This window comes from Ovis aries, chromosome 9 (genome assembly GCF_016772045.2).
Source record: "Ovis aries strain OAR_USU_Benz2616 breed Rambouillet chromosome 9, ARS-UI_Ramb_v3.0, whole genome shotgun sequence".
Taxonomy (NCBI): Eukaryota; Metazoa; Chordata; class Mammalia; order Artiodactyla; family Bovidae; genus Ovis; species Ovis aries.
The window spans coordinates 38,653,173-38,668,286 of NC_056062.1; the positions used below are offsets into that span (position 1 = coordinate 38,653,173).

The 15,114-nt window shown below is 35.3% G+C and overlaps 1 non-coding gene across 1 annotated transcript; it reads left to right on the plus strand.

Annotated features, from left to right (window-relative positions):
- Window positions 1–12,333: 12,333 nt before the first annotated feature.
- LOC114116496 (U6atac minor spliceosomal RNA) lies at window positions 12,334–12,460 on the plus strand. Its single transcript, XR_003590400.1, has one exon. It is a non-coding gene; the product is annotated as a U6atac minor spliceosomal RNA (small nuclear RNA).
- Window positions 12,461–15,114: the final 2,654 nt, after the last annotated feature.

The window sequence follows — 15,114 nt, forward strand, 5'->3', positions numbered from 1 at the left end:
TACATTTGAAAGTCTCTACGAGAGTAAATCTTAAGAATTCTCATTACAAAAAGAAAAGACAATTTGTAACAATGTGTGGTGATCAATGTTAACGAAACAGTGTGGTGATCATTTCCAAAATATGTACGTATCTAATCATTACATTCGAAGACTAATGTCTTCCACAAAGAAGTTGTTAGTAGTTCCACAAACTAACACAATGTCATATGTCAATTATATTTCAGTTTTAAATAAGTAAAAATAAAATCAGTGAATGAATAAATTGATAAATTTTAAAACACAAATAGGGAACGGGGTATGAGTATTTATCACTTGGATAATAAGACAAAGAATTGGTGTTCAGCATGCATAAGAAAATTCTACTAATAGTTAAACAACAAAAAATATTGACTTAGCAGAGCATACGTTCAGGAAATCGATATTTTTAAATTTTTTATTTATTTTTAATGGAGGATAATTGCTTTACAATGTTGTGTTGGTTTCTGCTTCACAACAAAGTGAATCAGCTATAAGTATACATATATTCTCCTCCCTCTGAAGCCTCTCTCCCACCTCTCCCCAGGAAATTTATAGAAAATAAAATGCAAAATGCCAATATAGCTGTAAAAGGTGATAATCCTCAATAATCAACAAGGAAATTCAAAAATAAAACAAAAATTCTGATGCCAATTTTTCATCCTTTAGATTAGCAAAAATTACAGGTTGATTATAGCAAGTGTAGCTAAGATGTTAGCAGTTTCATACCACTGCTATAAAGTAGTGGTAAATTTCTGTGAGTATATATTGGTACAGTCTATCAAATGTACAAATAGACTTGCATAAGGGTGTTCCTTTGTTATTATTGTTCAGTCACTCAGTCATGTCTGACTCTCTGAGACATGACTGGACTGCAGCATGCCAAGATTCCCTGTCCTTCACTCTCTCCCTGAGTTTGCTCAAGCTTATGTCCACTGAGTTGGTGATGCCATACAGCCATCTCGTCCTCTGTTGCTCCCTTCTCCTCTTGCCCTCAATCTTTCCCAGCATTAGGGTCTTTTTCAATGAGTCGGAATCATCACTGGGTATAAATTGGTACAGACAAGTTGAATGAACTATGCCATTGCCTAATAATGCCACTTCTGAGAATAATATTTACCCTCAATAAATAATATCATATGTACAAATAGACTTGCATAAGAATGTTCATTATGACATTGTTAATTCTAAAAGCAGGGGTGGAAGGGAGAGGAAGAAAGGGAAAATCTTAATTGAATTGTAGCTAAGTACACTGTGGTTAAATATGCCATGGTACGATGTATACTATATGAAAATATGCAGTGGTTGTCAGAGTAGAGCTGTAGATACTATCTTTCTTAAGGTAGCTCTTTATGTACTTATATTACAGAGGTTTAGCTACTCCTGTGTGCGTGTGTGCTAAGTCACTTCAGTCGTGTCTGACTCTTTGTGACCCTATGTATTGAGGCAGGCCACATTCCTCTGTCCATGGGATTCTCCAGGCAAGAATACTGGAGTGGGTTGCCATGTCCTCCTCTAGGGGATCTTCCCAACCCAGGGTTCAAACCTGTGTCTCTTACATCTCCTGCATTGGCAGGGAGGTTCTTTTTACCACAAGCGCCGCCTGTGAGACCCTGATCCCCTCCTGACATGGTTAACTCTTCAAGATCAAATGTAAAAAAATAAGGGGAAGAAAATGCCACTTCATTTCATGTAAAAATGCGGATGAAAGGTAAGAAATAAAACCACACACAACAAAATATACAAATATTTTATATAAATTCACAGGAAAAAAATATGTGGATAAATAGCCACAGAAAAAATGGTGACAGCAATTATCTACTAAGAGTAAGAGAAAAATACCTGGAAGGGGTCTTCACAGGGGAGCATCATGAAGATGTCCCATTTTATCCCCCAGTATCTGGTCCTGCTCCTTAAGGTACTGATTTTGCATTTGGATAAACCTCCCGTGTCAACCAATATGCTTGGTTGAAACTGAACACTCTTCATCTTGAACTGAAACATGTAAATAAGACCCAAAACAATAAGTGCTTTTCAGAACCATACAAACAGTGATCAGCTCAAGCCTCTAATTCAAAACAAATGAAACTTAGTTGTGCAAACTTGAAAAAATCTATTATAAAATATGAAACCAGAAGAAAGAAGGCTGAAGCCATGGCAGTCCTCTTGCAATCTTAGAGCAAGGGTCTGAGAACAAGGCCATCTTTATTGGTTACCATGAAGGGGCTGAATCAAGATATAGACAAAGAGAGAGCCAGGGTCCTGCTATCACTGAAACCCTGGGAAGACAAGGGCTTCATCATGCAGTCAACACATCATGCTGGTGTTCGTGCCAGTTGGGTTAACTTTTTAGCCATTTGTCATAAAAAGTTTTCTCTCACAAGATCTATTGGGCTTACCTTTTGTGTTTTAATTTTTACTAGGAAAATGCATTCATATATGCTACAATTAAAATTACTTTAAAAAGAACAAATAAAGAAAATATCATACTTAGACTAAAGGATTTGTAAGATTCACTCATTTTTATGAGTGTAAGATTTTTGTTCCAGGTTTTATTGAAGTATTAGAAATAGTCATTAGAAAGCCTTTTTGTTAATTTTTTGAATTCAAATATAGTTGATTGACAATGTTTCAGGTGTACAGAAAAGTGCTTCAATTACATATATATAATTGAATTACTTTGCCACATATATATCCATATATACTGGCTATACATATGTGCAAGCTTCCCTAGTGGCACTGCAGTAAAGAATCCATCTGCCAATGCAGGGACGTGGGTTTGATCCCTGGGTCAGGAAGATCCCCTGGAGTAGGAAATGGTGACCCACTCCAGTAATCTTCCCTGGAAAATCTCATGGACAGAGAAGCTTGGGAGGCTACAGTACATGGGGTCGCAAAGTCAGACATAACTCAGTGACTAAACAGCAACATACATAAATACATTCTTTTCAGATTCTTTTCCATTATAGGTTGTTATGAGCTAGTGAATACAGTTCCTTGTGCTACACAGTAGGGTCTTATGGTTACCTATTTTATATATAGTAATGTGTATATGTTAAACTTAATTCTTAATTTATCTCCTTCCCACTGTCTCCTTTGGTAACCATAAGTTTGTTTTTCATGTCTGTGAATCTACTTCTGTTTGTAAATAAATTCATTTGTATCATTTTTTAGATACCACATATGTGGTATCATATGATGTTTGAATGAAATAATGCCATTTTGCAGCAAATTTAGATGAACCTAGAAATTATCATAAGTGAAGTAAGTCAGAGCAAGACAAATATCCTAAGAAAGAATATTTAATAATTTAACACATTAACCTGGCAGATAGTCTACAAAGACATAATCACTTCAAATCCTTCTTAGATTTACATGGATTTAAATAATATATTCATATAATTAGATAGTACAAATTGTCGGTAGAACCAAACAAACTCCTTACATTAAACAACAGGCATATTGTACTTATTTTCCAAACTCATTTGCCCTTAATTATTGCCAGCAAAAATAAGCGTCCTTTTAAAATGCCACTCTCTGAAATGACCACATGGACAGCATGACACGTATAGGTAAAGGAACAAGCCCGGTTCTTGTAACTGTTGTGCTTGCCTGAAAAGAAAGCTACATCTTTGAATAGGGACTTTTAGATAAAGGCTCTTTTGTAATCTTCCTTCTCCCCCTGTGCTTCACATTTTGGTCTCTTTTCTTCAACTCGTGGAGGATTTCGAGCACAAGAGGAGCCATTCAGTTCCTCTTTGTGTATCTCTGCTCTCCTTACAGCCAGCTCTGTGCTTTTCCTAGAATGTTGCAGTATTCAACTGACATTTTCTACTTCATTTTTCCCCTCTGTTACTCATGTTATCCATTTCTGATAAGACCACGGAGAACATAGTTTTCTCAGAAAGGAAAAAAAAAAATTTGTTCTTCAGTGGCCATTAGGTGTGATGCTAACATTGATAAACTGTGCTTTGCTGTGAGAGCATGACATTCATCATGCCTTTTCAGCCACAGAGGTGCAAGCTGTACAGTGGAGAAGACACCTGTTTATAACAAAATGGGCCTGGCCCACAGTCATTTCACATATGTGCTAATAGGCCACAAACAAAAGCAATCGCCATGTAAAAACTTTCAGCTTCTACATGTCAATCTGACAACGAGTTACATAAAATTGGTAGTTTTTTATTGTCTTTGTGTATTTCCAGGCCTACTCAGTCCCTCGGCTGTTTTGTAAAATGATGCTACTGTTTACAATCCTGGATTTGTAAAACCAAAATAAACAGGTGGTCTGTCTGCCACAAATTAGCAAGTCAGATTGTTCCTTGTTAACTAACCACAAGAAAATACCTGGTTTGGGGCATAAAATCAACTCACTTAAGAAGGAGTAATTTTGTAATGCAAAACCTTCTTGAGAAACTGTCAGTAGTCAATTGAATTGTATGTTCAGAAAGACAAAACATGTTAAAATGGCATATGCACACAGTTTTTATTCTTGAACTTCATAGGCGTAATGCAGATTGAGCTATAGCATCTCACTATTTGTCCATGCCAGGTGCCTTGTGGCTATATTTATTTTAGTTTTTAACTGTAATTTTCTATTTTCACTTCTACATCCATTATCCTACCTACTCTAATTGCTTTTAATTCCCATCTTTAAGTGCCTCCTTCAAAATATGAAGTTCTATTTTATGCATATTTTTAAAAATTTAAATTGAGGTACTGCTTTGATCTTGTTTGATGCTTACTATTCACATCAATCTAGTCATACATATTATTGTGTACTTAGTACTTCTCACTGTAACATTAGTATTACTTTGAATGCTGTTATTACACTTTGCTTCTCTGTTCCCTTAGCAATGAATACAATGAAGGCTTCTTTGTTGCTGGAAATCTTAACCCCAGTGAACATTCTCACCCATCACCATTTGTAACACTTGTGTAAGAGAGTTATTCATTCAACAAATACATATTAAGTATCTAGTAATTGTCATGCATTGTTCTCATCATGTAGGATGCATCAATGAAAAGAAGAAGCTAAAAGCCTGGGCTATAAGAAGCTTATGCTCTAGTGGATTTTCTCCAGAGAATATATCCAAGAAAGGGCCTGCTGAATTTTGCAGTACATATAGTCCTAATTTCACTACTTAATTTCATTGACAGAATCCACTCCAAAATAATTTCACCAAGATAAAACGTGAATAATATATGAATACTGTTGTTCCCCTTATCCAAATTTAGTTGATATAGGGAATTATGCATCTCTAATATTTGGCAACCTGATAGAAGCAAAATGACATACTATTTCTCTGATTTAAATGACACATTATTTCTCTGATTTCTAGAAAGTTTCTAGATTTCTGATTTCTACATATATCTCTAAAATGATGTGGTTTTAACTTTGTGTGAACTGCCTATCCATAATTGTTTTTAATTTTTCTGCTTCCTGTTTTTAATTCTTAAGCATTTAAAAATACTTTTATTAGAAAATAGGAAATATGGGGGAGAAAGCTAAAAAAATATAGCAGGTCCAAAATAAGAAGGCTGGAAATAAATAATATATAAATAATACAGGACTCATGAAATAGAGATAAATAGCCACAGTAAAACTGAAAAGATACAGCATTTCTTTGGAAAAAAAGCATCTAAAATCAATGAAACTTTTTGCAATATATAATAAATATAACATAAATAAGCTACAAATAAATTCAAAATAAGGAAACCAAATAGGTATATATAGTGATTTTTCTTATGAACTAGGCATTGGTAAATTTGGAAAATGAGATGACATGTTAAGATCTTGGGGATAATATAATATGTCAAATTATTAGAAAAATAAAAACTTTAATGTACAAATATCTATTAAGTAAAAGTTAAAGTGGTAATTAAAAAAAACAGGCCCACACAGTTTGAGAACTAATTTTAATGAGTTATTAATGACCATAAATACAGGTTGTTATTAATGACTATAAATACAGGTTGTTACAAAAAAACAGGAAAGTGATACATCTCATTTAATGAGGCTATCGAAATTACTTATTTTAAAAACAAGGACATTATAATTGAAGAATACACAAGTTTAAAATAAATTTCAAATTCTACTTTTGCCCATTAAGGATTACTATTATTACCATGGGAATTGCTCTCCCTGCAAAACTACAAAACAAGGTAAAAATATATGAAAACAGAGCAGGATTATAATCTCCAAGAAAAGGGGAAAATAAAGTCAGCTTTATGATTCACCAAATATTCCTCCTAGAGGTAGTTCCCAGCCTGCATTATAGATGGAAACGCAAACAAAGCTCAATAGTCTCCCTGTGTTGAGTAGATAGTAATTGGAGTTTAGCAATCCAAGGAGCCTTGAACTATATACTTGGGGCAGGGGCGTCTTGAGAGGAGGGATCTGCACAGAGAAATAGTTCTGTGGGTCTACAGAGGAATCTCTTTGAGATTTCCACTAATATGTGAAACATTCTATCATAATAGAATCACCAGAAATCAGTAGGCTGAACAATTTATAGGGCTTCACACAAGGTTGTGAATAGTCTGTGTTGTCACCAGCCATAGTGAACAGACCTCATAAGAATGGGGTGTTAGAGTTCTTGTGCAATGAAACTTTTTCCTTAATAGTAAAATTAATTGAACACTAGAGGAAAAAAGGCTGCCCTGGATTAACAGTAAAAAAATATAAAAGAAAACCTTGAGAAATTCAGACAGCTCGAAGGCAACTGCATGTCAGAACAAAGCTGAATATTCTTTAAAGAAATATGTCCAGTGTAAATGAGATAATCTAGAATACAACCAAAAATTGTTAGGCATTTAAAAAAGCAGAATAATGTGACTTGTGGGGTGTGTGTGTGTGTGTGTGTGTGTGTGTGTTCAGTTGTGTCTGACTCTTTGCGACTCCATGTGACTCCATGGACTGCAGCCTGCCAGGCTCTTCTGTCCATGGAATTTTCCAAGCAAGAATACTGGAGTGGGTTGCCACTTTCTATTCCAGGGGATCTTCCCTAGCCAGAGATCAAACCCATGTCTCTTCCATCTCCTGCAATAGTAAGTGGGTTCTTTACCACTGGCACCACCTGAGAAACCCAAATATGATTCATAACTGAGATTAATATCAACCAATAAAACAGAAATTAGAGAGAGATGATGAAATTAGCAGAAAAGAACACTGACATTTATTGCTCCTTGTGAACAAGAAAGTTAAACATATACAAACAGATAAAGAGAGGAAAAAGAAGGAATAAAAACAGAAATGAAATGGAACGTCTAAAAGTGAAAAATAAAATATCTAAAATTAGATACTGCAGTACATTAGACACTACAAAAAAAAAGATAAGTGAACTAAAGACAAAGCAATAAAAATCTATAAAAATGAGGCACAAAGTGAAAAATAAAATTAAAATCAGTGTTTCCCTATGAAACAATGTCAAGCAGTTAACATAGTGTATGACCAAATTTAGAATGAGAGTAGGAGTAAGAGAAAAAAAATCAAGAAACAGGGGCTGAAATTTTACACCCGTGGCGGATTCATGTCAATGTATGGCAAAACCAATACCGTATTGTAAAGTAAAATAAAGTAAAAATAAAACTTTTTAAAAATAATAATTAATTAATTAATTAATTTCCTCTATCTGGAACTGTAAAAAAAAAAAAGAAAAGAAAAGAACTGGAGCAGGAAATTGTAACTAACTAGGTCAGAAAAAAAAAAACAAGTTTTTTCCTAATACATGTGAATATGGAGTTGTTTCTTTTTATTACACTAATATTTATGAATATGTAATGTCTTAATTCTGATAAAAGGTAGCTTTATGCAAGTTATCTCAAGTTTATGGAAGCCTTCCTACACGTATTTTGAGATATAGTTTCTATAAAACATGAAACATGCATAGTTTGCCTTTATCTACTTTGCAAATGTAGTGGATGAATCTCATATGAGTCCTTAATAAAAATTTATTTCTTTAGCTCTGATCCAAGAAGTCAAAAGTCAAAGGAAATGAGTCACAACAATTAATGCAGGTACAAATATCTACCTTTATAAACCACCTTTGGTAAAGCTGTTTATGTAAATTGAAGTCTGACTTGACTTGCCTATTCATTACTCTGCCAATTTATTTTTTAATATAAATTTATTTATTTTAATTGGAGGTTAATTACTTTACAGTACTGTATTGGTTTTGCCTTATTTTTGCAATTCATTCTTTTCCTTGTTCTTGCTTTTTTTTTATCTCGGACTTCTCGCAAGAATTTTTACTGGCAAGACTAAAACACCATAGAGGATGTCTACATTTTCCTTCAACATCATCACTGGAGAGAATCACTTGCTTACAAATTCACTCTACTAAATTAAAAGCTCAACCTCACCCAAACTTTCACGCACAAAAAGCTAAAGATACCTTGTAGGTTACTCAGATTGCTCATATCAGTGTGGTAAGGTAAAGACGGAGTATAAACAGTAAAGGAGAAATGTTGTAATAAGGGATTGTTTTCTTAACACGTGTACACCCATGGCGGATTCATGTTGATGTATGGCAAAACCAATACAGTATTGTAAAGTAAAATAAAGTAAAATAAATAAATAATAAAATAAAAAATAAAAAATAAAATGAATTAATAAAAAATAAAATTCAAAAAAAAAAAAAAAAGAAACAGGGGCTGAAATTTTTCAAATTTGGAGAAAGCTATCAATCCACAGAACCAAGAAGCTCAGAAATCACAAAGCATCCCTTTCAGTTCAGTTCAGTTGCTCAGCAGTGTCCAACTCTTTTCAACTCCATGGACTGCAGCACACCTGGCCTCCCTGTCCATCACCAACTCCCGGAGTTTACTCAAACCCATGTCCATCAAGTCAGTGATGCCATCCAACCATCTTATTCTCTGTCATCCTCTTCTTCTCTCACCTTCAATCCTTCCCAGCATCAGGGTCTTTTCCAATGAGTCAGTTTACGCATCAGGTGGCCAAAGTATTGAAGTTTCAGCTTCAGCATCAGTCCTTCCAATAAATATTCAGGACTGATTTGATTTAGGATGGAATGGTTGGATCTTCTTGCAGTCCGAGGGACTTTCAAGAGTCTTCTCAAATACCACACTTCAAAAGCATCAATTCTTTGGTGCTCAGCTTTCTTACAGTCCAACTCTCACATCCATATATCGCTAATGGAAAAACTATAGCTTTGACTAGACCTATTGTGTTGCAAAGTAATGTCTTTGCTTTTTAATATGCTGTCTAAGTTGGTCATAACTTTTCTTCCAAGGAGCAAGCGTCTTTTAATCTCATGGCTGCAATCACCATCTGCACTGATTTTGGAGCCCCCCAAAATGAAGTCTGTCACTGTTTCCACTGTTTCCCCATCTATTTGCCATGAAGTGATGGGACTGGATGCCAGGATCTTAATTTTCTGAATGTTGAGTTTTAAGCCAACTTTTCCACTCTCCTCTTTCATTTTCATCAAGAGGCTCTTTATTTCTTCTTCACTTTCTTCCATAAGGGTGGTGTCATCTGCATATCTGAAGTTATTGATAGTTCTCCCGGCAATCTTGATTCCAGCTTGTGCTTCATCCAGTCCAACATTTCTCATGATGTATTCTGCATATAAGTTAAATAAGCAGGGTGACAATATACAGCCTTGATGTACTCCTTTCCCAATTTGGAACCAGTCTGTTGTTCCATGTCCCGTTCTAACTGTTGCTTCTTGACATGCATACAGATTTCTCAGGAGGCAGGTCAGGTGGTCTGGCATTCCCATCTCTTTCAGAATTTTCCAGAGCTTATTGTGATCCACACAGTCAAAGGCTTTGGCATAGTCAATAAAGCAGAAGAAGATGTTTTTCTGGAGCTCTCTTGTTTTTTCAGTGATCCAACAGATGTTGTCAATTTGATCTCTGGTTCCTCTGCCTTTTCTAAATCCAGCTTGAACATCTGGAAGTTCATGTACCACTGAAGCCTGGCTTGGAGAATTTTGAATATTACTTTTCTAGTGTGTGAAATGAGTGTGATTGTGCGGTAGTCTGAACATTCTCTGGCATTGTCTTTCTTTGGGATTGGAATGAAAATTGACCTTTTCCAGTCCTGTGGCCACTGCTGAGTTTTCCAAATTTGCTGGCATATCGAGTGGAGCACTTTCACAGCATCATCTTTCAGGAGTTGAAATGGCTCAACTGGTATTCCATCAATTCCACTGGCTTTGTTTGTAATGATGCTTCCTAAGACCCACTTGACCTCACATTCCAGGATGTCTGGTTCTAGGTGAGTGATCACACCATCATAATTATCTGGGTCTTGCAGATCTTTTTTGTATAAAATTATGCCAATGATATTTAAAATTATACTAAAGGGAAAGACTTTAAAAGCAATCAAAGAGCAATGTATTATATACAGAGAACCAAAAATACAGCCTTTAAAAATGTATATGCATCCATCAGAAGATAGCAAGATACGTAGAGCATTAAAGGGCTTAAAAGACGAATTTTAAAGCAAATCAGTAATAGTGGGGGACTTTAACACCATACTTATACCAGTGGATAGATCATCTAGACAGAAAATCAGTAAGGAAATACTGTACTTAAGAAATCACTAGACCAAATGTACTTCATAGATAATCTACAGAACATCCTATCTAAAAGCATCAGAATACACATTCTTCTCAAGTGATCTAGGACAAATCACACGTTAGGTCACAAAGCAATACTCAATAAAGAAAATCATAACAGGCATCTTCTCTGATCACAATGGCATGAAACTAGAAATCGATCACAAGAAAAAACAATGTGATACTGAGCAATTGCTGGATCACTAAAGCAATCAAAAGAGAAATTAAAAATGCCTTGAAACAAAACCATAAATATGATGTACCAAAATCTACCTCAAGAAATGAGAAAAAAAAATTTTTTTTAACAAATTAACTTTGTACCTAAAGGAATGAGAAAAGGAAAAACAAATTCCAAAATTCGTTATTGGGAGAAAAAAATGAATCAGAGTGGAAGTAAATAAAATCAACTAAAAAACAAATAAAAGATTAATACAAGTTAGAGCTGTTCTTTGAAAGATAAATAAAATTGACAAACCTTTAGCTAGATTAACCAAGAATAAAAAAGACTCAATATCTGAGATAAAAGAGGAGAAGTTACTCTGATACTATAGAAATATAAATGATCATAAGAGATGAAGAATTACATGGCAATGAACAGGATAACTGAGAAGAAATGGATGAAGTCCTAGAAACAAATCTTCCAAGATATATCATGAAGAAATTAAAAATCTGAATAGACCAAATACTAGTTAGGAGAATGAAACAGTAATCAAAAATCTCCTAACAAACAAAAGCCCAGGTACCAGATGGTTTAACTGGAGTACTCTACAAAATACTCAAACAAGATTTAATACTTATTCTCAAACTCTTCCAAAAATATGAAAGGAAGAACACCTTCCAAATACATGTTATGAAGCCAGCATTACCCTGACACCAAAACCACACAAGGATAGTGCACACACACACACACACACACACACACACACACACACACACAGGCTATGAACCAATATCCTTGATGGATAATAGATGCCAAAATCTTCAACAAAATACTAGTAAACCAAATCCAACAATATGTGTAAAGATTACACAGTATCATTAAGTGGGGCTTTTTTCCAGGGGTGCAAGGATGGCTCAACATCTGCAAATTAATCAACATGAAACCTCATACTACAATAACAAAATAAAAGAATAAAAATCATAGGATCACTTCAATAGATACAAAATAAAAGCATTTGACAAAATTTAAGAACCATTTATGATAAAGCTTTTCTTAACATGGGCAGAGAGGAAAGGTACTTCAACATAACAAAGTCCATGTATGACAGATTCACAGTTGACACCATAGTCTGATGAGAACTGAAACTTCTCCTCTAAGATCAACAGTAAGACAAGAATGCCCATTCTTGGCCTTTTTTTTCAACACAGTATTGGAAAGCCTAGCCACTGCAGTTACACAAGGCTAGGCTTGCAAATGCAGCCAAATTAGAAAGGATAAATTCAAACTATCACTATTTGCAGATGACATGATATTATATAGAAAGAATCCCAAAGACTCTACTAAAAAGAAAAAAAAAAAGACTGTTAGAACCAATGAATGAATTTCATTGCAGGAAACAAAACCAGAAATCCATAATATCAAAAAGAATAAAATAACTAGGAATTAATTTAACCAACGAGATGAAAGACAAATACATTGAAAACTATGACTCTGGTAAAGGAAATTGAAAAAGAAGGTACAAATAAACAAAGATAGTTCATGCTCCTGGATTGGACGAATAATGTTAAAATGTCCATATGAAAGGAGAGACGGTTAGCACTCCCCTTGACAAGGATGGAAGAGGCTCTCGGGCCTGACAACACGCATACAGTTAAGGCATTGCCACCTTCTTCATGGCATCTAACCACAGTTTTTAATACAGTATACTAACGCATATATATGGAATTTAGAAAGATGGTAACGATAACCCTGTATGCTAGACAGCAAAAGAGACACAGATGTATAGAACAGTCTTTTGGACTCTGTGGGAGAGGGAAAGGGTGGGATGATTTGGGAGAATGGCATTGAAACATGTATAATATCATATAAGAAACAAATTGCCAGTCTAAGTTCGATGCAGGGTGCAGGATGCTTGGGCCTGGTGCACTGGGATGACCCGGAGGGATGATGTCTGGGGGAGGTGGGAGGAGGGTTTGGGATCAGGAACACATGTACACCCATGGCAGATTCATGTTGATGCGTGGCAAAACCAATACAATATTGTAAAGTAAAAACAATAATAAATTTTAAAAAAATAAAGAAAAAAAGTCCATATTACCCAAAGCAATTTACCAACTCAATACAATCCCTATTAAAATTCCAATAGCACATTTCGTAGAACTAAAACAAATAATCCAAAATCTGTATGAAACCACAAACGATGGGGAATAGCCAAAACAATTTTGAGAAAGAAGAACAAAATATCCATTGAGACACTTGGTCCATGCCAAAAAGTTCTTGAAATTTGGTCCTGTCCAAAACGTCCATTGAGATGCTTGGTTCTAGCCAAAACTTCCATTAAGATGTTTGGTTTGTGCCAAAAAGATCTTTTAAATTTGGTCTTGTTTTAAATGTCCTTTGAAACATTTGGTCAATGATTTGTTAAATAACATAAACATTTAACTTTATTATATTTATTTATGTTATTTTTATTGTAATTCATTATGAATTCTGAGTTTCAGATTTATTCTTGTTCTTCTTCATCATGAAGTTCAGCATGGTTACTCTTAAGGCCAGTGATCAGGAAGATCCCTTGGAATAGAAAATGGCAACCCACTCCAGTATTCTTGCCTTGAAAACTCCATAAACAGAGGAACCTGGAGGGTAGAGGAAGCTACAGTCCACGGATTTGCAAAGAGTCAGACACGACTGAGCACACACACACACACACACATATATTGACCTGATTATTGGCTTTATATTCACTATATCTATTAAGAATTTTGGTTTTGCAAATTTAACTTAACAAGTATTGTGAAGTTGTTGGCAGTATTTGAGTGTGACTATCAAGGCCCTGAGTGATAATTTGCTCATTGCTTTGCTGTTCAATTTGTAAAATACTTCAATAAATCTCCAAATTGAAGGATGAGGCATAACTATTGTCACTTCACCAACTCTTGAAATTTGCTATACCAAGCTTCCACTGCATTAATTTTTCTTTCTGTTGTTGTTCAGTCACTCAGTCATGCCCAACTCTTTGCGATACCATGGACTGCAACACGCCAGCCTTCCCTGTCCTTTATCATGTCACAGAGATTTCTCAAACTCATGTCCATTGAGTGAGTGATGCTATCCAACCATCTCATCCTCTGTCGTCCCCTTCTCTTCCTGCCCTCAATCTTTCCCAGCATCAGGGTCTTTTCCAATCAGTCAGCTCTTCTCATCAGGTGGCCAAAGTATTGGAGCTTTATCTTTCCAAACCAGGGGTTGAACCTGCATCTCTTATCTCTTGCTTTGACAGGCGAGTTCTTTATCACCAGAGCCACCTGGGAAGCCCTCTTTTTCTGTGCATTTCTTTAACTGTAGGACTCTTCCTTTGTACACATATTTAATGTAAATACCATTCTTCTGCAAGAGTTCAATATTGACCCATATACCTAACTCTAGCTTTGTGTGAGTGCTAATTCCCTCAGTCACGTCCTACTCTTTGCGACTCCCTGGACTTTAGCCCGCTAGGCTTCTCTGTCCTTTGGATTCTCCAGGCAAAGATACTGGAGTGGGTTGCCATTTGTCTTCCATGGGATCTTTCTGAGCCAGGGATTGAACCCACATCTCTTATGTCTCCTGCATTGGCAGACAAGTTCTTTACCACTAGCTTCACCAAAGCAAAAATGGTTATTATTACCAAAAGAGACACAACACAATTATTGCATCAATGAAACTTTATACTATTTTATATGTATTAATCCTGTAAGCCCAAAGCATAAACATTAAGTGCTTTTTGAACCCAGTCACATTTTCTAACCATGGATCTTACTACCAAATATCAGGAACCATTTGGCCTGGATAAATATGCTCATGGATGTTTTTGATAGGACAAAATTTTAAGAATATTTGGATTGAATGTCTTATTGAATATTTTGAATAGAACTAAATGTATGTTGATCTCTACTAGAAGCCTTACCACTTCACTAAGGAGATAAAAAGTTAAAGTCAAAATATTGAAAATGAATAAGGAAAAATGTATTTTTAGACCACATTATTGTATAAGTAAAGCATTTTTTTAAATTTACAAAAGAGTTTTAGTTTATGAAGTTTCTGAGATGTGAGATCAATGTACAACAATTATATTTGCATGAAATTCAGTTCAGTCACTCAGTCGTGTCCAAATCTTTGCTACCCCATGCACTGCATCATACCAGGCTTCCCTATTCATGACCATCTCCCAGAGCTTGCCCAAACTCATGTCCATCGAGTGAGTGATACCATCCACCCAGCTCATCTTCTGTTGCCCCCTTCTTCTCTTGCCTTCAATCTTTTCCAGTATTAGGGTCTTTACCAAAGAGTCAGTTCTTTGCATCAGGTGGCCAA